Source organism: Lutra lutra, chromosome 11, assembly GCF_902655055.1.
Source record: "Lutra lutra chromosome 11, mLutLut1.2, whole genome shotgun sequence".
Classification (NCBI taxonomy): domain Eukaryota; kingdom Metazoa; phylum Chordata; class Mammalia; order Carnivora; family Mustelidae; genus Lutra; species Lutra lutra.
In genome coordinates, this window is record NC_062288.1 from 54074261 (window position 1) to 54100515 (window position 26255).

Here is a 26255-nt window from a genome sequence, read left to right on the forward strand (position 1 = left end):
GGCAAATTTTATGTCTATTTTAGCCTAACAAAAATATTTTTTAGATAAGATGAAAAACCTAGGGAACATGCTACTTTGTCACTTGATTTTTTTTTAAAGATTTTATTTATTTATTTGACAGAGATTACAAGTAGGCAGAGAGGCAGTCAGAGAGAAGGAAGCAGGCTCCCCGCTGAGCAGAGAGCCCGATTCGGGGCTCGATCCCAGGACCCTGGGATCATGACCTGAGCTGAAGGCAGAGGCTTTAACCCACTGAGCCACCCAGGTGCCCCGTCACTTGATTTTTAACCTACTATAGTACAACTATCTCTCCATGTTGATCAATACAAGTCAAGAGCATCATCTTTATTGGCTGTGAAATACTCCATTTTGTGGATATGTGCTTTAGATTATTTAAATCAGTGGTTCTCACTCTGGCTGCACATTATAATCACTTGGAAAGTTTATAAAATACTGATGACCAAGACTTATTTCCTGAAATTTGATTCAATCAGTCTGGGAGGGACTTGTAAATAAGTCATTTTTTAAGGCTTCCTGGGTCATTCTAATATTCGGTCAGTGATGTCCAACACTGATTGAAATGATCTCTTTTCCTAGACACTGAAGTCATTTCCGGTTTTTAAAAAAATAATTTGATGCAATTCTGAGAAAATAAACTTCAGGAGGATTTTGTAACAAACTCCCATAATAATATATCTAAGTCTGAGTATGATGACCATATATTTTACCATCCCAACAGGATTTCTCATAGTGAATAGAGCTCCATTATTCACTGCACTAAGACAATAGGCATGTAAGCCAGGCACATCTGGTAAATTGGGTCTTATATGCTAGTGCTATTTAAAACATATAGAAATTTTTAAGACATATGATAATTATTACCTAAATGTTATCCAAAAAAAAATATTAATTACATCAAGAGTTTTTAAAAGTACCTGTTTCCTGAAACACACAAATAAATTGGAAAGTATTCAGTCATTAAAAAAACAGTTATTGAATAACTATTATATACCAGCTTATGCTAGGCATGGGGGACAGCTGTTAGAAGCAACTAATACATAGCATACATAGTTTCCATTTCATAAGTCTATCAGGAATTATACTTAAACTTCATAAATTTGTTAGGCCAAAGGTATCTGTTTTCATCTGTATGTTTGTGATCTCTAATGAAATTGAATTTATTGTTTATGATTATTTGTACTTCTTCTTTTGTAAATTGTCCATTAACAACATCTTTGTTCATTTGGCTCCCATATGTGTTTCAGGTATTTTTCCAGTTTATTATTAGATGCTGAAATTTGTTTATGATGCATTTTGAGAAGAAAAACATTTTTGTAGTCATACCTGTCCATATTTTCTTTAGTAATTTCTGATTTTGGAGTCAAAATTCATCTTTAATTCACAACTAATAATCTGGTATAGAATGAAATAAGGATCTTATATTAATGATTCCTCATGATTAGAAAAATTACCCAGTAGCATTTACTAAAAAAAATTATTTCCTTTGCCAATCTGAAATGTCATCGTAAGCATGCGATAAGATCCTGTATGTATTCAGCTCTGTCTCGGGGTTTCTGTTATATTCTTTTGTTCTATCTGTTCTCATACTAATTTGCCAACTTAATTATGAGCATACCTCGTTTTATTGTGCTTCACTTTATTGTGCTTTGTAGAAATTGCATTCTTTTACTAATTGAGGGTTTGTGGCAACCCTGCATCAAGCAAGTCTACTAGCACCATTTTTCCAAAAACATTTGCTCACTTTGTGTCTGTCACATTTTGGTAATTTTCATGATGTTTCAAACTTTTGCATTATTATTGTATTTATTAGGAGATCTGTGATCAATGATCTTTCATATTACTACTATAATTGTTTTGGGGAACCAGGAGTGGCACCTTTATAAGACAGCAAATGTAATTGATAAATTTTGTGTGTGTTCTAAACACACAACCAACTGGAAAGACCACCAACCGGCCCTTCCAGCATCTCTCTCCCTCTCCTTTGGCCTCCCTATTCCCTGACACAACAATAATCTTGAAATCAGGCCAGTTAATAACCCCACAATGGTCTTAAGTGTTCAAGTGAAAGAAAGAGTTGCAGGCCTCTCACTTTAAATCAAAAGCTAGAAACGATTAAGCTTAGTTAGGAAGGCATATGAAAAGCTATGATGGGGGAAAGCTAGGCCTCTTGCACCAAACAGTTGAACAGGCTGTGAATATAAAGGAAAAGTTCTTAAACGAAATTAAAAGTGCTATTCCAGTGAATGTACAAGTGATGTGAAAGTAAAACAGCCTTATTGCCAATATGGAGAAGTTCTAAGTAGAAGATCACACCAGCCACAACATTCCCTTATGCCAAAGCCTAATCCAGAGCAAAGCCCTAACTCTCCTCCATTTTATGAAGGCTGAGAAAGGTGTGGAAGCTGCAGAAGAAAAGTCTGAAGCTGGGGCACCTGGTTGGCTCGTCTGGCTAGGCGGCCAACTCTGGATTTCAGCTTAAATCATGATCTCAGGGTTCTGGGATCAAGCCCTGCATTGGGCTCTATGCTCATTGGGGAATCTGCTTGAGGATTCTCACTCTTCCTCTGCCCCTCCCCCTGCTCGCTCGCTCTCTCTCTCTCTCTCTCAAATAAATAAATCCTTAAGGGAAAAGGAAAAGAAAAGAATAGTTTGAAGCCAGGAGAGGTTGGTTCATGAGGTTTAAGGAAAGAGTGCTGTGGGTTAAAGGTTACCAAACACTGCATGCACCAGTTGTCTTATTTTAAGAAATTGCCACAGCCCCCTTCCCTCAACCTTCAGCAACCACCACCCCAGTCAGTCAGCAGCCATCACCATGGAGGCAAGACCCTCCACCAGCAAAAAGATTATGACTCAGAAAGCTCAGATGATGGTTAGTATTTTTTAGGAATAAAGTATTTTAAAATAAATGCATTTACATTGGGTTTTTAAAGACATAACGCTATTGCATACTTACAGTAGGGTGTTAACATAATTTTTATATGCACTGGGAAACCAAAAAATTCATTTGGCTTGCTTTACTGTGATATTCACTTTAGTGTGATGTTCTGGAACCAAATCTGTAATACCTTCAGGGAACGCCTGTATTTGGTACTGGACTCTGTTTTAGTATCTGACTATGCAAGTTTTCTACCACATTCTTCTTATAAAATATTTTATGTGTTACTCTTGCCTGTTCAGTTCTTCCAGGTAAATTTTAGAGGATTTCTTCCCCAAAACATCCATTTATTTGATTGGAATATATATATGTATGTATATAGATAGATAGATAGATAGATAGATGATAGATAGATAGATAGATAGATATATCTATATATATGCGTGTGTGTGTGTGTGTGTGTGTGTGTGTGTGTGTGTGTGTGTGTAAATAAATTTAGGGAGGAATAACAACATTACTAGATGGATATCTATCCAGGAACTTCGTATATCTCTCTAATCATCCAAATATTCTTTTTTTAAAGGTTTTATTTATTTATTTGCCAGCAAAAGAGTGCACAAGCAGCGGGGAGGGGCAGAGGGAGAAGCCAACTGGCCTTGAGCAGGGAGACCAATGCAGGACTTTATCCCAGGGCCTTGGGATCCTGACCTGAGCCAAAGGCAGACGCTTAACTGACTGAGCCACCCAGACGTCCATCAAATAGTCGTATGTACTATGTTTTTCTGATTTTGAAGGATTTTTAAAAACCTGATTCTACATATTTCTTGTTACATATATTTCTTTGGTTCGCTGTGTGTGTGCATGCACATGTGCAAAAGGGATTCTTTTTTACCCATTTATATTTTCTTTTTTTCTAAGATTTTATTTATTTATTTGACAGACAGAGATCACAAGTAGGCAGAGAGGCAGGTAGAGAGGGGGTGGGAAACAGGCTCCCTGCTGAGCAGAGAGCCTGATGTGGGGCTAGATCCCAGGACTCTGGGATCATGACTGAAAAGTCAGAGGCTTAACCCACCAAGCCACCCCAGGCACCCCCACTTATATTTTCTCAATGGTTATTTTATCCTACTAATTTTTCCCAGCCCTATTTAATAACATACTACCATGTTATAGCAGGTAACAGCATATACCAATAAGTTGCATAAACATATCCCTCTAACTTTACTTTCCTGTATTCTCTTGAAAAATATTATATAGCAATGGTCTGGCTTACTCCAGGCCCAGTCTGTGATAATTCACACCATTTTTTCTTACACTACATGCCATTGAGACTTTTCTAGGGCTGCACACTGAATCAGGCATGAGAACATGATGATAACAAGAGGACAAAAGTTCTGGACAGAGAGCACAAAAGGGATCTAATTTAGTTGGGATCCCAGTCAGGCACAGCTTTCCTGAGAAAAATGGTACTTAAGGTGAAGCGTGGAGGGTGCTCAGAATTTTACTAGACAAAGAAGGGGGAAAAAACATCAGAACAAAAGAAACATCATGGAAGGGCCAATCTATAGACTAGGCAGGAGAATGGCCATGACTCAGGCTTCCATAGAGGTGGGAGCCAATGTTGCAGGACATGGGACACACACCAAGGCCTCTGAATTTAAACTTCGGAGCAGTGAAAGGGATGAGGAGTTGAAATAGGGAAGGGACCGAGACCCACCTGCATGTTAGAAAGAACCTGGATACAAGGTGGAGAACAAATTCAAGGAGAGAAAGAGAGTTGGCAGGGAGAATAATAACCAGGTTTGGGGAGTAGTCTACCCGAAACAACAGGTCTACCTAAACGATGACGTCATGAGACCAATAAGTGAAAACAAAGTGAATTAAGGAGGCACGTAAGAGACACATTTGGATTTGGATTTGGACTCTAACTTGGATGTGGAATATGAGGCAGAGGGAGAATTCAGGAATGACCGTTAGGATTCTAGGCTTGAGCCTCGTGTTGCTTAGAGGAGCCATCTCTGCACTGGGAAACACCGGATGGCAGATGGAGGGGAAAGGTGAGATTCGAAGTTGAAGTCCCTGTGAGACATCTAAGTAGATACATCGGGTAGATGGTTGACGTGTAAGGGAGAGCTCATGAGAGGTGGTTAAGTAGAGAATATAAATTTATGAGTCACCAACACATAGATAGTAGTTGAAATTATGCGAGTGAATAAAATTGCCTTAAAGTGAGTGAAAGTAAGCCTTAAAAGGCCTAGATCTTAAGTAATTTCAATTGTAACAGTCAGGGGCGCCTGGGTGGCTCAGTGGGTTAAGCCTCTGCCTTCGGCTCGGGTCGTGATCCCAGGATTGGGCTCTCTGCTCAGCAGGGAGCCTGCTTCCTCCTCTCTCTCTGCCTGCCTCTCTGCCTACTTGTGATCTCTCTCTCTGTCAAATAAATAAATAAAATCTTTAAAAAAGAAATATGTAACAGTCAGACTCAAGTTGGGTAGAAGGGGGAAGAAATTGACCTAGTGATGGTTAAATATTTAATGGTATTTGAGAACGTGAAAGAGAAAGGAGGGAAAGGCTTATAGACTTTAATTAAGTGATCTTTACTCACTGTAAAAATCTTGACCATTTTATTACATTTCTAACGTATTCTAATGAGAAGAACAATCTCCTTGCAATTTCTTAACATACTGCTCTAATTTCCCTTGGTGAAACACAGTTTCCCAGCCCCAAATGGCTATGGACTCTTACTACACTGGATGTAACTCTCCTTCGGGGCTGAGTTAACTGCTTAGAAGCCCTTGAACCAAGTAGGGGCCCTTCCTCACGAAACATTGCCCCCCACCTCTCAGGGTCCTCTCCTTCTAGGGGAGGCCAAGAATGGGTGTGTTTCCTCAGAGTCACCATCCCAGGCAGAATTTAGGAACATACCTGTGTCAGCCACCTGGATCCAGGCAGTCACTTTCATTTTAAGTGAACAAGGCACATGACTGGAGTTGAGGGATTAAAGCCATGATGTAGGGCTTCTTGTTTAGTGTAATGTGTTAGATTGCGGAAAAGTAATGTGCAAAGGCACTGGTGGGAAGTAAATGGAGTTCAAATCAAGCTATTAGGAAAAGATTCATAGCACACTCTGAGATATGGGCATGCACACAGCCTCCCTATGTCATTGGCCTCCCTATGACAGCTAACACACGGAAGGAAGGAGAGGTGGTGACTACCACCACAGCTCTGAACTCTCCATTGTGGTGATGACATTTCTTGGATTCATTTGATCCTTCATTTATTTAACGAACAATGATTGAGCGTCTAGGGCATGCCAGGCAATGTTCTGGTAACTGAGGGCAGAGCGGCAGGGAATTGGATACAGAGCTTATACTCCATTGGTGGGGAGACAATGAGTAAGAAACAAAGGACAGGGGTACGTAGGTGGCACAGTCAGTTAAGTGTCCGACTTTTGGATTCGGCTCAGGTGCTAATCTCAGGGTTGTGAGATCAAGCCCTGCATTAGCAGGGAGTCTGCTTGGGTGTCTCTCTCCCTCTGCCCCTCCCCCGCACGCACCTGCACAGAAGCATTCTGTCTCTGTCAAATGAATCTTTTTTAAAAGAAAGAAACAAAGCACACTTCATACAATCAAGTGATGAAATTGTGAATGACTAAGGGATACATCAGTTTGGGTTGAACAAGCTTTGCAAATGTGTGAGTCATGTGATTAGGTAATCTATTTGATCAAAGCATTTACTGTGTTTTAGTGACAGAGTCCCATCACAGAACGTGTCTTAGACCATTCAGGCTGCTACAACTGAAATTTCCCTCTCACACTTGTGGAGGCTGGAGGTCTGAGACCAGGGTGTTGGCACGGTTGAGCTCTGGTGACAGGCCTCTTCCTGGTTCAGAGACGGCTATCTTCTTTTTCTGTTCTCACATGGCGGAAGGGCAAGAGAGCTCTCTGGGGTCATTTTTATATGGGGAATAATTCCACTGATGAGAGCTCCACCCTCATGACCTAATGACTTCCCAAAGGTCTTACTTCCAAATACATCACATGCAGAGTTAGGATTTCAACCTATGTATTTGGAGTCAACAGCAGAGTACTTTGAGTTCTAGTCTGTCCACTTACTCAACGTCTGATCTTGGACAAACTGTTTCAAATCTGAGCTTGCTGAAGCTGTTTGGTTCTCTGGGCTTTAGCTTCTTCATGGAGAACATAGAGCTCGAGCACCCCCTGGACCTCACCAAGCGTCAAGCAATCTCCTTCCTCCTCCTTCCCCATGAGAAAGGCTGAGCAGATTCTGACATTCTGGGTTTAGAGCTGGCTGATACTCTATGATCTTTCTTTCACAGCACGCCTTCCTCATTTCTAAAATCACGATCCCAGACACAGAACAAGTTTACTTTTAGTGAGGAAAAAAAAATGCAACACTGTAGATATATTTTGAAATATGAGAACAAGGAAAGTTCAGGCTGAGCAAAAGGCTGATGGCAATCTCATGGAGTCCTCTAGATGGCAAGAGAAGCAGCATGGGTGGTTCCAATAGTTCACTCTCACCTAGATGCCACCAAACCCACCCTCATTAGAATAGAACTTTCCATTGCATTTCTGCTATGGGTAGCAGTTGTTCTGAGCATTTCAAATCCTCTTGTTCAGTCCACCACTCTTTACTAGTTATAGACTCAAGTGGCCAAAATGCGGCGACATAAAGAACATAGAAGTTGATCTCTCCCCTAGGAAACTATCTCAGAATTAGTATTCTAGGACCGGTCTGGCAGTTCCACAGTTTTGGACCTAGGCTTTCTCTATTCTGTCTGTCTTCCTTGGATTTTTGGCCCCATCTTCCCAGTGCAAGATGACTCATTCACATCATGTGGGCATTCCAGTTAGTGGGAAAGGGACAAAGGAAGGGGAGGTAACATGCCATCCCTTTGTGGACTCAACCTGAGGATTACACACATCACTTCCACCCATATTCTGTTGGGTAGAACATAGTCACAAAATCGTAACAATTTCCAATTACTGTTTTAATACATCAAAGAAGAGAAAAAAGAATATGGTGACCACTCAGACTCAACCATAACTTATGATGGTACAGTCCATTTAGGGTGTAATCTATGTCCCATGGACATGTCAAGGTATGACTATGAAGTAAAATAAACACATTTTAAAGATATACAACAGATTTTTTGACATCCAAATATATTTACTTTTGGGGCACGTGGGTGTCGGTCAGTTGGGTGTCTGTCTTTGCCCCAGGTCATGATCTCAGGGTCCTGGGATGGGGTCCCAGGTTGGGCTCCCTGCTCAGTGGGGAGTCTGCTTCTCCCTCTCCCTCTGCCCACCACCCCCTGCTCATGTTCACTCTCTCTCTCAAATAAATAAAATCCTTTTAAAAAATTATTTACTTTCAAAGTAGTTAACTTTGGGCACATTTACTGTTTGAAAATTATTATTGTTCTGGATATTTCTGGATCTTCTGTTTTGTAACTGCCTGTTAGAAACAGTTCACATCCCATGTAAGAATACCTCACTTACTGCTTTTAACTTACTGCTCAGTTTTTCTCTGAAAACTATAAGTCCATCAACAAAGTCGTAATACTTCTCTTATTCCTCAGGCTTAGCTCCAAATTAGTTTTCACTATTTTCTAAATCGTTTTCAAAGTGTAGATGGGTCATAAGGTTGGGAGTTTCTTAAGATATGTTAGGAGCTCTGAAAAGATGCTCAAAGAAAAGACATTTATGTGGCTCAAAGAGCTCCAGTATGCTTGTTCAAACAGTGAATGACGATTACCTTATGACATACTTCATACGGGTTTTAGGGTAGTGTTACCAGGCCGTGTGCGAGAATGGGTATGCTCAACTTGACCTTACCTACGATGTGTTTGAGTGTCATATACCAGGGAGAGCTTTGTCCCCAAGCTCATTATTGTGACTTCCTCCAAGACATCCTATAACCCACCAACATACATTGTGGCACTATTTTCTAAACAGTTTGAACTCTTTTGTGTCTTTGAGTCTTTGCTGATTCAAAATCACCTCCTCTGTGAACTTATCACTAACCCCTCTATTAGAGATAGTTACTCACCTTCAGTGCTCCTGTAGCACTCTATGGACAGCAAATATTTAATATCCCCTATGCTAATTATCTATTTACCCAGAATCCCAACATGTGCACATGCGCATGTGTGCAAACTCCCACACACACCTCTGCTAGGGAGGGCCTTTGGGGACTTCATTATGATTGCCTTACTCACACTTGCATGCCCCCTAGTGCCTTCTATGCTGTGGCACTCAACAATGCTGGAGGAACTTATTAAATGGGCAAATGAATGCCATCTATTTTGTGGAAAGTAATTCAGTGTAGGTCTCTGACCTTCAGCTTCTCATCTTGTATTTACAGTTTCTCTATAAAAGCTGGAGAGTGGCTCAAGTGTTCTCTGCAATCTTATGATTTTAGGCAGTCCTGGGCCAAGACTGTGACCTTGGTGGGAGAGGGACTGGTGGGCTGTTGGTACAAAGTCAGCTCCAAAAAGGTGGAGTAAAGGCTGTCGCTTTCAGAGACCGCACCTCTAATGGGAGCCCCTCTTTTTTACAGATCGGACTAGATCTGTCCCCTTTTGTAAATGCTGCTTCTAAACACAGGCACTTTGGTTTCATTAGTGAGGAGCAAAGGAAAGAAAAGAAAGGTTTAATCTTACTGGGCTGGAAGCAGAGTGAAGAAAGGATCACCTCCCTCTCCCAAGAAACTGTAAATTTTGACCGCAATGCCTACTAAGATTATTGAGCATGAGAAAAGTCAGCACTGCTATGCCCTGGAAACTGTTAAACAAGAATAGAAAGCATAAAAGGAAAGCTTTAATTCCAAATGATTGGTTTATAATCTAACTTGGTAACAGAATATCATCACAAGCATATGCTAAGTAAGAAAATAAAGGAAAAGCTATCACCAAATAACATCATTTAATTCCCTCAACATGCCATTTCACAAAGGAATGTCCATAATACTTTTGTTGTAAGAAAATTATTGACACACTCAAGTTGGAAGAGGAAAAACCAAAAATCCTACAGGACCTATTTTTCTAGAAAAACAGGGCTAACTGGGCAAGGACTCAACAGTCACCAAAGCAACTTTTATGTTCGTAGAAACAAAAGTGCTTCCCATTTCCCCAACAAGTGTCTTAAACAGCCATACTGACCATCCCTGGAATGTGATCTTTACCAAAGTTTTCTCAATGGAAGGGCATCTCCTGATGCAGTAGGCACTGTTTGTTCATTAAATCTTCTACCTGGAGAGGAGAACGGGAAACAGACAAGGGGCAGGGGCGGGCGGGAGACAAGAAACCTTAGAGGGAGCAAAAGGGGGAATACTGTAAGGGCCTTTCTTTAGTTGCCATTTCTCTTCAGTGGTCGGTGAATATCAATGGAGCGTTAGGGGCCCGGGGCGCAGGAGTGCGGGTTTGAAATCACCCAGCCGCAGCCCCTGCCTCTTTGGAGCGTGGGGAGATCAAGAAGCTCATTTGTTGTTTACTCACTGGAGAGTCACTCTGCTACTTACCACCCTCGCAAGTTGTTAAAAAGAGGGGGGAAGAAAAAAACAACACTCAGCAGGGAACTCCGAGGTTTTACCTGTCTTTAATTTATGCAGCATTTTCAAATTGTGCCATCCTGGCAGGTGTGACCACGGTTTGGCGGAACCTCGTTGCTATTTTACCTGCTTGACTCTGTCAAAAACCCATTTGTATGCGCCCGGCTAATGTGCTAGAAATAAAAGCCCCAACCTGTCAAGTAAACTCTGCACCTGTACGAAGCAGTTAAATTGTTCCATCTGCCACGATCCCGGGAGATCAAAGGCCCTTCCCGGAAGGGGTGCCCCCGAACGCAGGCAAAGGATGGAGCTCCTTGTCTTGGAGTTTAAAAAGAAGAGAACCCGACCAAGAGGAGAGCGCGGGGTGGGAGGGGACAGGGGAAAACCCGCGAGGAGAAAAGTGTCCCCGAGGGCCCGGTCGGGCCCTGCTACCTGATGGAGCTTTTGTCTGACCCCCGCGCGCCGGGAGCGCATTCTTTCACATTAAGAACCGCAGGGGAAGACATTCATTCACTTCTTTTTTTTGGTGACGTAGCTGGGGCATTCATGTGTTTTTAACCTTGAATAATTTTTGTCTCTAAGCTCCAAACAAGTTTTATCCTGTCCACAGGTCAGTTTTGTTACAGAGGCCAATTAGCAGCGCTACCTTCGCCTGCGGCAGAAAGCCAAGCAATGGCGGGCCGAGCCCTACGGAGAGGTGATGAATAACTCCGGAGAGCTGTAATTTGAAAGGGGGGCCTTTGAAGCATTTACCTTACATGGGACGCTATTGTCACGGCAGGGTGTTTGATCTTAAAATAATTTACTTAATGATCTCACCATGGGAGCAATTGGCGGCGCGAGATTAGGCTGTAAGGCCTAATGGACATGGGAAAAGTTAAAAGTGCTGGGAGAAAGGTATGTACCGCGCTGAGATCGGGCCGCGTTGTGTGTTCATTACTTGCGGGTTGGGGGCGGGGGGGTGGGCAGCGCGGTGACCGCGATCGGCTTTGCACCGCTCGTCCGAGGAAATCCTCGGATGCGGGGCTCGCCTGCGGGAGAGCCAAATACCCCGTGCTCAGCGTTCTCCGTCGTGCCCGCGCTTCGGCATTGTGGAGATAGATGATCTGATTTTGTTCTTACAGCCGATGATTTCTATTTATTTTTCTTTATCTCTCCCCCCCCCCTTTTTTTCTTTTTTTGCCACCGTGAAGCCACTGTACTGGAAGGCCACAGGAGCAGGGCTGCCTCCCCGGGGCAGGTTTGCAAGCTGGAATCAGAGCCAGATGCAAATAAAGTCCCCTCTCCGTGGGCAAGCAGGACTTCGAGGAGACATAAGGAGATGGTTGCCTTAGGCCCAAACACGGCTTTGTCCTCTAGAAAAGAAAACTCCAAAATGTCAGCCCCAATGTGACCTGTTTGTAACTCAGGCATCTGCATGGTTTCGGGACACATGTATCTCTTCCACTACCTGTGTATTGGAAGAACCTTCTTTAGCGTTGGGTTCTGTTTTACATCCGGATGCCTAGGCTTCAGGTTTAAATTTCTTCAGTCTTGCTCTTTCCCCCTGTTCAAACCTTGCTCACTGCCATAGCCCCTTATAAGAAGCATCTTCCTTAACCCTGGGATGAAATTGGAATAGTCACCTTAAGTGAGGACCCTACAGGAAAAGCACCATCTAAAAATTGCTACTGCTGTTGACCTATTTGATGCAAAACCTAAGGGAGTGTGGATGCAATAGAATATGAATAATTCACAAATGAACTAATTTCCTCTCTGATGCGGATTCCAGCCGAGCAAATCACAGCAGCCTGTCCCTGCAACCCAATGTCTTGGGTTGGGAAAAAAAAAAAAAAAAAAATTCTTGGGGAATGTATCTATGTCATCCAGAAGATTTGAATTTGTTATTTGTATAAAATAGAAGAGCTCAACTTTGAGTTCATTAGATATGAGTCTGATTCTCCAAGATCCACCACTTTCCCCTGTGACCAGTAGGACGATGAAATATTTTTAGTTTACGCAAATTAAGTAATGATGAGCGCGAGTACTAACTTTATGCCAGCAAACACCAGTCGGCCTGTGCCAATTTGAGAGCATGAATGTTCCCCATTAGTGTGAAGTTTTTTTTTTTTTTAATTTAGTTTTGGAGTCCATTTCCGGTTCATCTTTTGAGGTACGCCTGAGAATCTCCACCTCTTGAAGCAGACTAAACCCCACTTTGAACTTGTCTTTTATCTCTTACCTGTACTTGGAAATTAGCAACTTATTAACAGGCTTCAATAATTTATTCTCCGATGCATGGAATTAACTGTCCGAGACTGAAGTAAAGATTACATATGCTTTGTTCATATGTTGTTCTTGGTAAATGACTTGGTAAGTGAGCATGGAACCCAGGCCACAGGGTAGGGCAAAGAATGGCCACAGACCAGGGTGTGCCTCTGTGTGTCTTAACCTTCTCCAGTGAGCTCAGAAGAGGTACCGGGACCACATGGGTAATGTAGGGATGAAGGTGACATAATGTAGCTGAAACACATAACTCCAATTAGAAGAGTCCCCACAAAAATCTCTTTCCCCGCCCTGGGCTGTGGCTACTTTGAATCTCCATTGTTGGAGTTAATTTTGGGTCATCCTGCCCCTTCCTAATTAGCATTCTCCCCCATTTACACTTCTGATCCCATGGGGTGTTACTGTGTGATGAAGCAAGGTTGTTTGCAATGCATAAGTTTGGATGCTGAGATTATTTCCAAGTATCTAAACATTCCGGGAGAAATCTGCTTTATTATCTCCAAGCCATCTCCAAAGGTGTGAGGACTAACCTGCTGAGATATCCTTTCCATTTTCTCTTCTCTTTCCACTTTCCCCAATGATATCTTAAAAAAAAAATTTTTTTTCCATCTTAATTTAGTTCCAATGCTGTGTTGTCATAAGTTGGTGTTTATAACCGAGAAACTGAGAATTGTTATTCTCACCAAAAGACAGCTGAACACTGATTAGGAAAGAGTAAGAAAACATAAGTAGGTGGGGCGCCTAGGTGGCTCAGGTCATGATCCCAGGGTCCTGGGATCGAGTGCTCAATAGGGAGCCTGCCTCCCCTCTCTCTCTCCCTGCCTCTCTGTCTCCTTGTGATCTCTGTCGAATAAATAAATAAAATCTTTTTAAAAAAAGATTTTATTTATTTATTTGAGAGAGAGAGAGACAGTGAGAGAGGAGAAGGTCAGAGGGAGATGCAGACTCCCCATGGAGCTGGGAACCCGATGTGGGACTCGATCCTGGTACTCTGGGATCATGACCTGAGCCAAAGGCAGTCACTTAACCAACTGAGCCACCCAGGCACCCCTAAATAAATAAAATCTTTAAAAAAAAAAAAGATAAGAAGGTCAGAAAGGAAGTTATGAGTGTTTTAACAGAAAAGTTTGAATTTTGAATAACAGTGTGAACCACAGCTGGTGAAGCCCCTCTTTGTCGCTCTGCTCTTCCCTCTTGCTTGCTTACCTTTCCTTCCATCTCTCCCTATCTCTGTCTCCCTTTATCTGTGTCTCTCCATTTCTCCCTCTCCTCTTCCCTCTGCCCTCCATGTTTTCATTATGTCTCATTCCTTCCCTTCCCTTCTTCCCTAACACCCTCCCTCTCTTTCTCCCTCATCCTTCTCTCTTGTTTCGTGTGTTTTCATCTCAGTCTCACCCACTGGCCTTGTGTCTCCAATGTCTGTTGGCACTTTTCTTTTTTCTATCTTGCTCTCTGTGTCTGAAAACGCAGGATATAAATGAGAAGATCCGAGCTGAGTATGTGAATATTGGGAATGCTTTTCTTGATGGTCCTCGGTCATGATTTGCTTTTCCAAGTAAAACCTGCGAATTGGCAAACTCACTCCAAATCTCCCAGACTGTCAGGGCCCTGGATGTCAAGAAGCACTTGACCATCACAGAAAGCAAATGCTGAGCCATCTCCCGAGCTCACACACCGCAAGGAGGCACCTGCTCCATCGTCGTTTTCAGCATTCCCTGTGAAAAGACCAGTCAGAAGGGAGGGGTGAAAAAGAACAAGGTCAAGGTCAAGCCACTCACCCACCTCTTCCCGCCCAGCTCTCCTCCCACCTCGCACTGATTACTGTACTGTGTGTCAGAGGTACTCCCACTGGCCTAGAACCATCATCTCATCCAGAAGACACATAAATTCCACCCAGGTAGTTCTAAAATCACCCAGCTGATCATTCAATTTATATACAGTATCAAGTGTTCATTTCACAGCTGCTATTTCAGTCCCTCTGACCTGCAGGTCCTTGACATATGCTTTGCCAGGGCCCTCCAGTGATGTAGAAGTAAGTTTTCAGCGCTCGCAGAAAAAGCAATTGAAGTTCATTTCTCACAGATTACCAGGCCCCATCAGGAATGAAGATGCTGTAAAGTGCGCATGGGGCAATGTCCCAACATCCATTGCGGTCCGTGGTAAAGCCTGATGTGCCAGCCAGCGGAGCAGACCAGTCACGTCTGGCGTGGTCCCGCTTCTCATAGGCTCTGCTGCACTGCACTGTCATCATGGTGAGATGAAGATACCTGGCTGTGTCTCACTAAGATTTGATGGCATTTCTCTCATTTTCTTCATTTCTCGCCTCAGATGGCATATTTTGTCTTTGGCTCATTCCAGTACCAGCAGTGTGGGCTTCAGAGGGAAATGGTGGGTGGCCTGACAGTAGGCTGCCCACCCGGTCTCCAGAACGGGGTGGGCGACACCTGTCCTGGCTGGTGCTGACAGCATCTTTCTCTTCTTCTAAAATGAGCTACAGGAGAGGAGACCAACTGGTTAAAATGGAAGCAGTTGTGTTTCTCAGGGCTCTGCTTTATGATCACTTCAGTCCATGGCCCCTTCAGCTGTGCTCATTCTGACCCCCCCATACGGTTTCCCAATCCCCCCACCCCCCATTCTCTGCTCTGTCTCTCTTACAGAATTTCTCCTACTGCTCTCTCTGATTCAAGTTCACACAAAGTGAGTTTCTCCTTGAGAACTTGAAAGACACCTATGCTGGCCAGTGACCCAAGCTCAATTTTAAGTCACTAAGCACAATATTATGAAGGTACTATGATCTGTACTTGAAGAAATCCTTTCCCACCAAAGAGAGGAGTTTCTGAGGCATCCATTTCATCTAGAAGTCCAGGACAAGAGTGTTCAGATTTCCACAGACTCGAATTTGGAGAATTTGACTACCAATTCGAAGGAATGATAATGAGGTTTGTTATAATGGGCACATATTGTTTTGCATGTATTTTTTAAGTGTTCAAAATATAAAGCCCCAGTTCTTCAAGATTACTGAAAATTGGACATATTTTTAAAACATTTTCTTAAGCAAACTGACTGCCAAGACAACTTCAGAAATTACCCTGACTCTCCCAACCATTGAATAATCTTAAACCTTCCTCAAACTGTCATTTCTCTCACACTTCCCAAGGACAAGCACCAGTAACAACTTAGACTTAAAGTGGGGAGAGAAACAAAGATCTTATCTGCATCTAGTAGATTTTTTTTTTTTTGGCAGATGTCTTTCTAAGATGCAGTGTAGAAAGCAGACTACTCACAAGACTTGGAAAGGCACTTTGACGGCTCGCAGCAACTTGTACAGCCAAAGAAACCGAGGCCTTGGAAGGTAAAGTAAGGTCAGTGCAAGATGAGATTTAAAAGCCTCTTCTTGGAGCGCCTGGGTGGTTCAGTCAGTTAAGCGGCTGCCTTACTTCCGGTCAGGTCAGTCAAATAAATAAATAAATAATTTTTTTTTCTTTTTAAATTTAGGGGCACCTGGGTGGCTCAGTGGGTTAATCCTCTGCCTTCAGCTCAGGTTATGATCTCAGGGTCCTGGGATCAAGCCCCACATCGGGGCGCTCTGCTCAGCGGGGAGCCTGCTTCCCCATCTCTCTGCCTGCCACTCTGCCTACTTGTGATCTCTCTCTCTGTCAAATAAATAAATAAAATCTTTTTAAAAAAATTAAAAAGGCCTCTTCTTTATGGTCATGAGTTGGTTGCAATGCCTTCCTCTTCCCCAGTGTAAACCTTTCTCGAGGAGGAGATGCTAATGTCTGCATGCCTGCCTTGGATTTAGTACTGCCTCTCCAGGGCTCCCACCTCTCTTATGACCCAGACACTGGTCCTCCTGGCCACTTGCTTGTCCTGCCTGCTGGCAGCTCTCAGCTGAGTCCCTCTCTAATTTTGTCCTCAGCTTCAGAGAGTGACCTCTGTCAAGATGAGGCTCCTTCCCTGTGGGCAGTGCACTTTCGGAAGTCTGGCTGATTTGTGGAGTGTAAGAACCACTCTGCCTTCGCCTCCTGGCAGCTCTTTTTATAATGACGAGGAGTGTGGTTCTGTTTCCTTTTTTCCCTCTTCCTCCACCCCAGGGCAGGGAGGAGGGGTGAGGGTGGGAACAGGTGTCTGGGGAGATAAAGCCTAGGTGAGGGAGGGAGAGTGACAACAGTGAAGGGGAGGAGTCAAGTTGGAATTTTTGCCGGCACAGGGGACTTCCATGGGGGGAGAGGAGGGTTGTTGACATTGGAGGGGGGCGGCGGACTGTGGCCCAGAAGGTCAGGGGGTTAGGATTAGGTTCAGCTCATAACATCACAGTTGCCCTTGTCTCCCCAGATGACCTATCTTCTGCACCCCTCCCCCAAGGCCCCTTGCCTCAGTGTGGGGCTACTGAAAGCCATCCCAGTTCCAGAGCAAATCCGTCTGACCGAGGTCTGTCTTGCCCGTGCTCTGCAGTTCAACTCCTCCCCGTGCGTGGTCCTGTCTTTTTAGCCTCCCCCATGGTATTGACCTGAGACTCTCCAATAAACTTCCCCCTCATAACCTTCCATTCAAAATCTGTTTCCCAGAACCTGACCTCACACACTTATATTTGTAAAATATGTCATCACTTTAAAACGCTGCTACCTGGTGTTCATCGCAAACAGAGGCTCAGAAAAGTGAAGTGACTTTCTCAGGGTCACACCCTGAAGTCCTGGACCTGGGACAGAACTGAAGTTCTCCGACTCCTGGCCCAAGGCTGTTCTGAGAAACTAAGTGAGTTATAAAGGTGTGAGTACTTAGCTATTCCTAAAAATGTTTCTCCTCTTCATGGTTTCACTTTCCACCACTCATGTCTATTTCCTTAACTGTTTACCTTTCCCCTCCCCAAACCTGCTCTTCCCAGTTCCACCGTCTGCCTTTGCAATGTTTTCTTTACAGCAGCCTGTGGGAGGTAGCAGGAATAACAGGCACGTGGGGGCGTCAATACCTTGGCACCAAGACTTCTTTGCTCTCAGCCCAACAGAAAGAGGTGACAGAGGGGTATGTCTGGTGGTCCCGTGATGCATCCCTGACCCTCTGTTCTAGACACTTAGTTTTTCTCCTGCTTCCCACAGCTGGTTTTCATGTAGAATTTCAACAGGGCTGATGTCCCTGTCATCTTATTTGCAGACAGCAAGAATTTCTCAAGCTAATCACTCTGTAAATATGGGTGCAACTGGGACACTCTGTAATTCTGTGTCCTTGTTACCCTGTTCTGGGGACTGTTCTCTGGGCTTATAATACCATCTAGAATCCCCTGGGGACTCTGTCATTTGAGTCGTTTCATTCAGCCCAGCACTGGCTAGAGAAGAAAATGTTCTTCTTTACACTCCTCAGTGAAAAGCCTCTGGGGGTCTATTCATTGCCTTGATGTTCTGGAGCTTCCGGGGCCTCAGGGAATTTTCACCTCCCTTTGCAAATCCTCTGCACTGATTGATTGGCAAGCAGAACGCACACCAATTAGCTGCTTTGCATAGCCTCAGGACAGGTGTTTAGGGAACCAAAGGTTCACAGGTACTGTGTGCTATGGTTTGGACCCTTGGTTTTTCTTTTTTTCTGATTTTTTTTCAGACACAAGAACACAAGAGTTGAATCCATTCAGACCTGTTATCTCGTGGTTGATGATTTCAACCAATGTCTGACATCCTAACCCAGAATATGCACTCAGTTTGATAAAGGGTGGGAAGAGCATATAAACTTACTGGCAGGCGCTTGTATGGGTCCTTACTGTTGCCCACCTTCATCACTAAGTAAAACCCACCAGGGTTTTAAGGTAATATTACAGTCTTGAAAAAAGTCCTGCTCTGACCCAGTATCCCGATTTTAATCAAATTGTGTATTCTGAGCTCAACTCTAGATTGTGTATTCTGAGCTCAACTCTAGATTGCAGTTAAAAATAAGAAAGGTTTTCAACTTATTGCTTGTTTCATGAATTAGTTGTTCATGGCGGGGTGGGGTGGTCCCCAAACCTGTATGTCACGGAAGTTGTTTTAGGAGTATCTTTTCTGTTCCATACCAACCCCCAGGAATCTGGCTAGCATCCTCATCAGGAGAGTCAGGGGTTAAAAGTGTGAACTCGGGAGCCATTTCTCCTGGATTCAGATCTCCCTCTGCGTGAGAGTTACTGGCCTGTGTGACTGTTGGGCAAGTTACTCAACCTCTCTGTTCCTTGGTTTCCCCATCGGCAAAATGGGGGTCCCAAGAACAGGGCTATTGTCAAGATTAAATAAATTAGTTTATTTTGTAGTCCTTGCAACAGAGGTTGGCATATAAATCATACACATTCTGGATTATTTTCCTATTGTTCTATAATATGTCTTTCCCTTGTCAGTTACATCTGGAGATTTTAAAACAACCGTTCTTTGTGGCGCCTGACTACATTTGTGGCAGAGAGAGAAAAGAGAGAGGCCCTTGTTAACATTTAAATATATTCCACTTCGCAGGCAAATCTTTTTGTATATGAAGGCAGGAAATCGGAAGGTAAGTGCCCACTGTTTTTAAACTTGGAATGAGGTATTTTTAAACAGTTTTCAATTTACTTAAGAGTTTTAACCCAGCTAATATTAGTTGGAACTGAATGTCTGAGAATGAGGTTAGTGTTCTGCATAAACCCTGCTTTTAAAAAGCTCACAGGAAGGGTCAAAGACCAGGAAATGCTCTCACTATAATTCTCATTTTCAGCTGAATTGGACATGGCAACAAGAACGCAGGCCTGAATCACATTATGTTCCAGGAACCTTTAACTTTGCATCATAATGACCCGGGGCCTAACAGAAGCAAATTGCAAGTGGTTTCCAAAAGGATAAACTCTAATTTATATTAAACTAGTATTATAACTTAAGCAGCTCGTTTTGAAAGCAGAATGAAAAAGCTCATCATTCTTGTGATGGCTCCTAAATGCATCCCTTTACATTTCACCTGTAAAACGCTCTGTGTTTGCTGACAGGTTAAATGTATACTATACACAGAGAGCCAACATTTCTCTTTGTAACACCGCAGCAATCTTACTAGTTTTAGCAGCATTCTTATTATTTTAAGCTGTCTCCATTGTCTTCTAAACACCATAATTAGAAGCTGAAAAGCTTACAGCAACCAAACCCAATAAGGTCTCATTATGAACAAAATATTTGACTGTGGCGCAACAAATGACCCTGTGTAGTCTAACATGATGAAGCCTTCAGCCTTCCTGCCCCATTAGGGCTTGGGGTATGTTCAAAGTTTTCCCTCTCGGGGTTATTGACCACTCGATTCCAAGTTTTAGTTTCTTGGTCATAGTTCTTTGCGTACCGGTCTCTTTGTTTCATTTTGTGCAACTGCCATTTTCCAATAGACCTGGAAGAGCAAGAGTGTCTGCTGGAAGCAGTTCAGAGTTTCTCTTATCAGGGATGTGGTGTTTTATAAAGGAGTTGAATGAGGGAGTCCGTGAGCCCAGAGCTGAAATAATTGAACTGCTTGACCGAAGAAAGAAGAGAGGGAGGTGATTTTTAGGGCCCAAGAAAATACTTCCGGCACCAGATCAGTGACTTTTTTTTTTAAGGTTTTTTTTTTTTTTTTAATTTATTTATTTGACAGACAGAGATCACAAGTAGGCAGAGAGGCAGGCAGAGAGAGAGGAGGAAGCAGGCTCCCCGCCAAGCAGAGAGCCCGATGCAGGGCTCGATCCCAGGACCCTGGAATCATGACCTGAGCCGAAGGCAGAGCCACCTAGGCGCCCCAGATCAGTGACTTTTTAATGTGCTGCTCAGCATCTTTTTTTTTTTTTCCCATTTGATACAAGTCCTCTTGAACTGTGTCCAAAAGTGAACTCCTGTAGGAGATTTAATAAATTAAGCATTACCAGTCATTTACACCTGTGTATAAATGTGTGTGTGTGTGTGTGTGTGTGTGTGTGTGTGCGTGTTTCTCTCAAAAAAGGAGGCAAAAGCAGATTGATGAAGATTGCAAAAGAAAGTTTAAAAAAAAGTTAAGATGATTAGAAAATACATCTATTCTTAGGTTTTATTTACCTGGAATTGTTGTTCATTTGAATCTCTTGCTTCAGTGCATTACCATATCCTTTTGTGTAGACTGTAAGCTGGAACATATCAGGTGGGGGAGAAATGAAATGTGGTCTATTGTCTTCTAGCTGTTTCATGGAACAGGTTCCCATGGCCAAGTAGATACAGCTCGGGTATAAAGCATTCTCATTTAAACCAAGTGTATGAAATATAAAAATAAATCTTGGATTTTTTTTTTTTTAATTTATATTCTGCTGGTGAAACACTGAACTCTGAAAAATGGGCATGTCAGGACTGCTTTTAATAAATCTACTTGCCTGTCCTGTGTTTTCAAGGTTTCCTGTTTGTTAATTATCAAGCTGTATTTCTCTTATTTCTCTAATCTTTAGAACACAATGAAGCATATCAATCAGCACAAACCTCCGTGGAGCTGCTTATCTCTGAAATCCCATCTTTGTAGTGCCCCGACACTGGATCTCCCAAGCCAGTGCAGTCCCAGTTAGCAACATTCTTTCCCTGCCCTTCGTACTTTGAGGTTGAGTCTACATTTCAATTCTCTTTTCCTTTTTTCTTTCTCTTGCTTGCCACCCTCTCCCCCAGAACTAACTCTTTATCTCTCCCTGTCTGTCCCTCCCCATCTCCCCATCTCTCCATCTCTCCATCTCTCTGTCCCCAAGCAAGGGGTGAGTCTGCTTAGGAAACCTGAAGATTGATACCTATCCAATCAAGGAGAAAGTGACTTTTAGAGCTCTTCTGTCTTCCCTGAGGCAGCAGGGTTCAAAAGTCAGTTTGAGAAGCGTCCCTATGCCTGGATCACATCAGGGAGGTGGGAAAAATGACCCACAGACTTGAGCATCTTTGGAGACCTGGCCAGGAACTTGCCTTTACAGCAGGATCCCTAAGTGATTTGTAAGCTGTTTAACCAGAGGGCCATTGCTTTGGGGCACTTAGCCTAAAATAATGTAATTATCTCATCCTTAATTCCCTCCCCAAGATACGCATTATCACCCAAGTTGCCGAGTCTGGCCCAGAGAGAAGGTAGAGAAAGGTGAAGATTTTGTTCCTACTTGATGCTGTTTTGTTCATGTCCACATTCATTGCTCATGGTTCCTGAGGACAAAGGTCAACCTATGTGCTTTGGGGCCGAAGGATGGTCACAGCCAGCAAACCCAGCAGCCCCAGTGAGCACTGCCCTTCACGGGCTCCTTGGGATGGGCCAAGGGCTGTTCTGCCCTGCTTGGCCACAGGGCTCCCCTTCTGCGACATGCAGGAGTCCCCACAAACAGCTCCCAAACAGGAAGTGTTTCTGAGTTAATTTAAAAAAAAATCAAAACTGCTATGTCACACTAGCTTTATTTTCAAAAATAAGTATGCAAAAACTAAAACTGCAAATCGTGTCCCTCGAGTTGCTGTCGTCTTTCCTGCTCGAGTTTCCTTCATTCTGCTCATCATTTTCTTTCTTTTTTTTTTTCCCCCGCTCGTCATTTTCTAACACTGTTTTTAACTGACTGGCTTAGTTTGTTGTGTCTTTGTCCCCACTGGCGTAGACGGTTCATAAGGCTAGGGATTTCTGTGTTTTACATTGCTCTCTGCCATTCATAGAATAATGCATTTCAATATTTGTATGGCCCGATGGCCTGACGACGGGTTCTCAGATACAGCACAGTCTGGCACAGGTATAGATGGAAACACAATTGTGACTTGCCGTAGTTTATACATATCGTGTTGTTTGTGCAAATATGTGAAGTCTGACCTCTTCCAATCAATCAACCAATCAGTAACAGGATGTGACTGCCTGCTAAACTCTAAGACTTTTCCCTGTCATCTCTATTTGTCCATGTATCAGTTCTACCCTGACACCTGTTTCACATGATCCTTAGCCCTTTAGCAGCAAAAGCTGTGTCTACAGAGACCTTTTTAAAAAAATTGTGTTTGCCTCTAAGTGGATGAAGCCCTATAATCTGAAAATCTAGGACTGAAGTTTCATTTCGTGACCCAGCAGAGAGTGAAACAGAAAAGGTTCCTTCTTTTTGGCAATTGCTTTAAAAAAATCCAGCCAAATCCTGAGAATACACACTGGGAGAGGTGAAAATTGCTCCAGTGTGGGTTTGCCTGATTTGATTTGCCTGTTTGGCAAGAACTCTTGAAGGACTGATGACCTCTTTCTTTCTGGAGAGAAGGACAACAGGGGAGATGGTTTTTCAAGAAAAATTAAAATCAAACTATATGAAGGAATTCGAAGATGCAGCAAAGTGGAAATAATAGGATGGGTTAATGGTTCCCAAGTTATTCACTGGTAAGGGCCCTCGATCTCACTCTTTCTGAAATAACGTCTCCATTAAAGAAGAAGAAGAAGGGGAAGGGGAAGGGGAAAGAAAAGGGGAAGGAGGAGGAGGAGGAGAAAGAAGGAAGAAAAGAGAAGTAATAAGCATTACTTACATGGTCCTTAGAAGCCTATCTTTTGATTCTCACAGCTCACCAATCCCACACCTGCATGATCCAACCTTACTTTGGATTTAGTTTCTAGAACCTGACACGTTCTCAGAGGCTTCCTTATCTTTGCCCCTGCTGAGCCTTCCTCTGGAAAATGTTTCCTCTCCAGCCCCTTCCCCACAACCACTCCACTCCACTGTGTTTTGAATGAATGAATGATCAAATGAGGGCCAGCAAAGAGCTGTACCAAAGAAAATCAGTTCTTACCCTGAAACCAGATTGCATAAAAAAATAGCTTTGTATAGAGACGGATGGCCTGCAAAGAGAGAAACACTGACCGTTATTTACCTGGAAATAATATGCATCCCAGATGTCTCTCATCGCTGTTGTACTAAACATTGTGCAAGAATGAGAGGTAACCAAGAAAACAATGAGAGTAACACAGGAGCTGGAAACACCTGCTTAGACTCTGAGACAAAAATGCCCTCGCAAACTTTTGTACCACCTCTGCAGTGCTAAATGAAGTTGTTGGTTAGTGAGCCTGAATGAAAGGACTGGTTTTTATTCACAGAATCACATGAAACAGTAGACAATTCAAAGGGCTTTGTAGTGATTTTAAAACACCTTTTCGAATTATTGAACAGAGGCTTGTCCCTTTCCCTCTTTCCTCCTAGTGGCTTTGAGCCACTTTGAGCCAAGAGACCTATCAAGATTTTTTTTTTCCGGTCCTGACATCATGTGATTTTGAAATCTACTCTAATTCAAAGGCCCAAGGTGCATTTTTAAGATTTTAATACAGGGTTCAGCTGCCAAAGCCACCCTGCCTCCAGCTGTTGCTATTTCGAGAAGGTGAGGGTGGGTATCTTTGGCTTCTGTCCCCCCACCCCCACTGCAGCTGCTGCTGTTGGAGTGACAGAGCTGATCCCACGGGCCTGTTTTCAGTCCTCATCTTACCTGGCCCATCAGTAGCTCTTGATAGATGTCTACTCCCTCCTCCTTAAAACATTTCTTAGTTTCCTTCCTGGTCTTCTCTTTTTTGTTTCCTCATCATCTTCTAAGGCTACCGCTCAGGTTTTAAATATCTTCACTTTATCTCTCCTCACTCCCCAAGAGCTACTGTTCACTCTCGAGGCTCTTTTATAGCCTGATGACTCCCCCATTATGTCTCTCTTCCCTGTGACATGCCTGAGCCAGCTCACCTGAGCTCACGAGAGCACCTTTCTTCCCAAATCTGTATTTAATGATAGTACCGTTAGGTAGGTAACTAGAAATCAACCATGGTGAAGTAGTTACTCCAAAGAAGCTGACAAACACGACATACTGAGTCCCCCTGCCCCCCACCCCAGTCCACCACCACCCTGGAGCACTAGTTGTTAAGCATTTCCTAGCTCACCATTTTTCCCACCCTTTCCCACTGAACTCTGGTCTGTGCGTCCAACTGCCAACTTGGTATCTCCCTTTGGAGATCAAACATGTCTAAAATGGAACTCCTCTCCCCAAACCTAGTCTTTTTCCCCCAGCTCTCCCCTCCCCAGAAATAGCAATTCCAGCTTTCTAGCTACTCAGGTAAAAATATGTATGTTCTCTGACTCCTCTCTTTCTCTCATATCACATATTCAAACCATTAGTAAATCCTAATGGTTTTACCTTTTTATATATCCAGGATATGCACAATACTTACTCAAGGTACTTCCACAGGATGCATAGATAGATCCAGGAGGGAGGAAGAAAAGAGTTGTGTTCCCTGATAAAGCTTGGTGATCCAGTCAGAAGTGCTTATTACCACTCACCTCCCCTTCTTCGTCCATCTTCTAGTAGACTGACTTAGCATTGGTGGTAAGTAAGGGTCTCATGTGGTAAGCAAGAGACTCCGTGCACATGCACTCTTATGTGCTTGTTGTAGAAAGAAATCAACAGGATGGAGAATCTTTATCAATGTCTTTCCCTCCCACATACTTTCAACCACATGGAAGGTGTATATGGATTCTGTCTTTCTATCGTTGTTCTAGTTGATGCAACACAAAGCAACAAGTCAATGGGGGACTTCCTATGGAGCTAATGAACCTTAACCTTCAGGGTCCCTGACTTGATCTGGTCCGTGTGAGCACTGAGAATGGCTGCGAGTCCTAGAGTGTTCCAGATAGGAAGAAAAAGCCAGATTAATGGTTCCTAGGTAAGTTAAGGTGCCACTTATTGGAATTCCATTTGCTGATTAGATCACCTGCGAAAGAAAGTTGTTACATATTCTATCTAAATGCTTTAAAAGTATTTAGAAGAGTTGTTTGCAGGCACTCAAGCCATCTGCCTGATAACTGATCAAATGAGTTTGGTCCTAATTTTATCTGGAACTTCCAGAGTCTACACCATGTTGTTACATGTCCAACATATGTAATTAGAACTTTGATAACGCTCCATCAGGGTAAACTCAAAGCAATAATAAAGCTGTTATTTTCCCAGATTATTCTAATGACATAAAATAGAACTTCAGAAACATCAACCATTAATATCTACACAATGATAATATTTCCTAAACAAATTTCCCACATTTCACCCCCTACACCAACATTTTGGAAAGCTGTACTGCCTCTATCTGCTGAGGAAAGGGTAGAGCAGGGTCTTTCATACTGAGGTCAGGAAAACCACACAGATAGTCTAAGGAAATAATGTTTAAAAAAAAAAATCCATTTTTTACCATTCTAGTTGGCTAGCCTTTGAATGGTTGAAGTGCAGATGGGTCCACTCCCTTAAATGTCACCCACTATCCTGTCAATAGCCAATGACAAAACAAACAGATGGCTAAAGAATGGGGTGCGGGTGAAGGGCAGATGGGAGGGAAGGAATACAGGCTGGAAATAACTCAATTCTTGTTTTAGTAAGTTGTGTGTGTAGAACTCTGCTGGAAAATTTCACCAGAGTTGCACTTTCAGAAAGATGGTAAGATTGGATTACGTCTTTAAAATAATTGTTCAAATAAGTGGGCTAGCACAGAGGAGAAGCCTGTATTGACTCTCTGTTTACCCAGAAGGGGGAGAAAAGTACAAAACAAGCTTTTCTTTAACTACAATGGCAAT

General features: G+C 43.0%; 2 long non-coding RNA genes across 2 annotated transcripts; one reads left to right on the forward strand and one right to left on the reverse strand.

Annotated features, from left to right (window-relative positions):
• Nucleotides 1–10960: 10960 nt before the first annotated feature.
• On the forward strand, nt 10961–12794 carry LOC125081426 (uncharacterized). The gene is made up of 2 exons (XR_007121677.1): nt 10961–11365; nt 11662–12794. It is a non-coding gene; the product is annotated as an uncharacterized LOC125081426 (long non-coding RNA).
• Nucleotides 12795–15062: 2268 nt separating this feature from the next.
• On the reverse strand, nt 15063–24303 carry LOC125081425 (uncharacterized). The gene is made up of 3 exons (XR_007121676.1): nt 24139–24303; nt 20761–20828; nt 15063–15224 (listed from the first exon to the last, which is right to left on the reverse strand). It is a non-coding gene; the product is annotated as an uncharacterized LOC125081425 (long non-coding RNA).
• Between the last annotated feature and the right edge of the window lie 1952 nt (nt 24304–26255).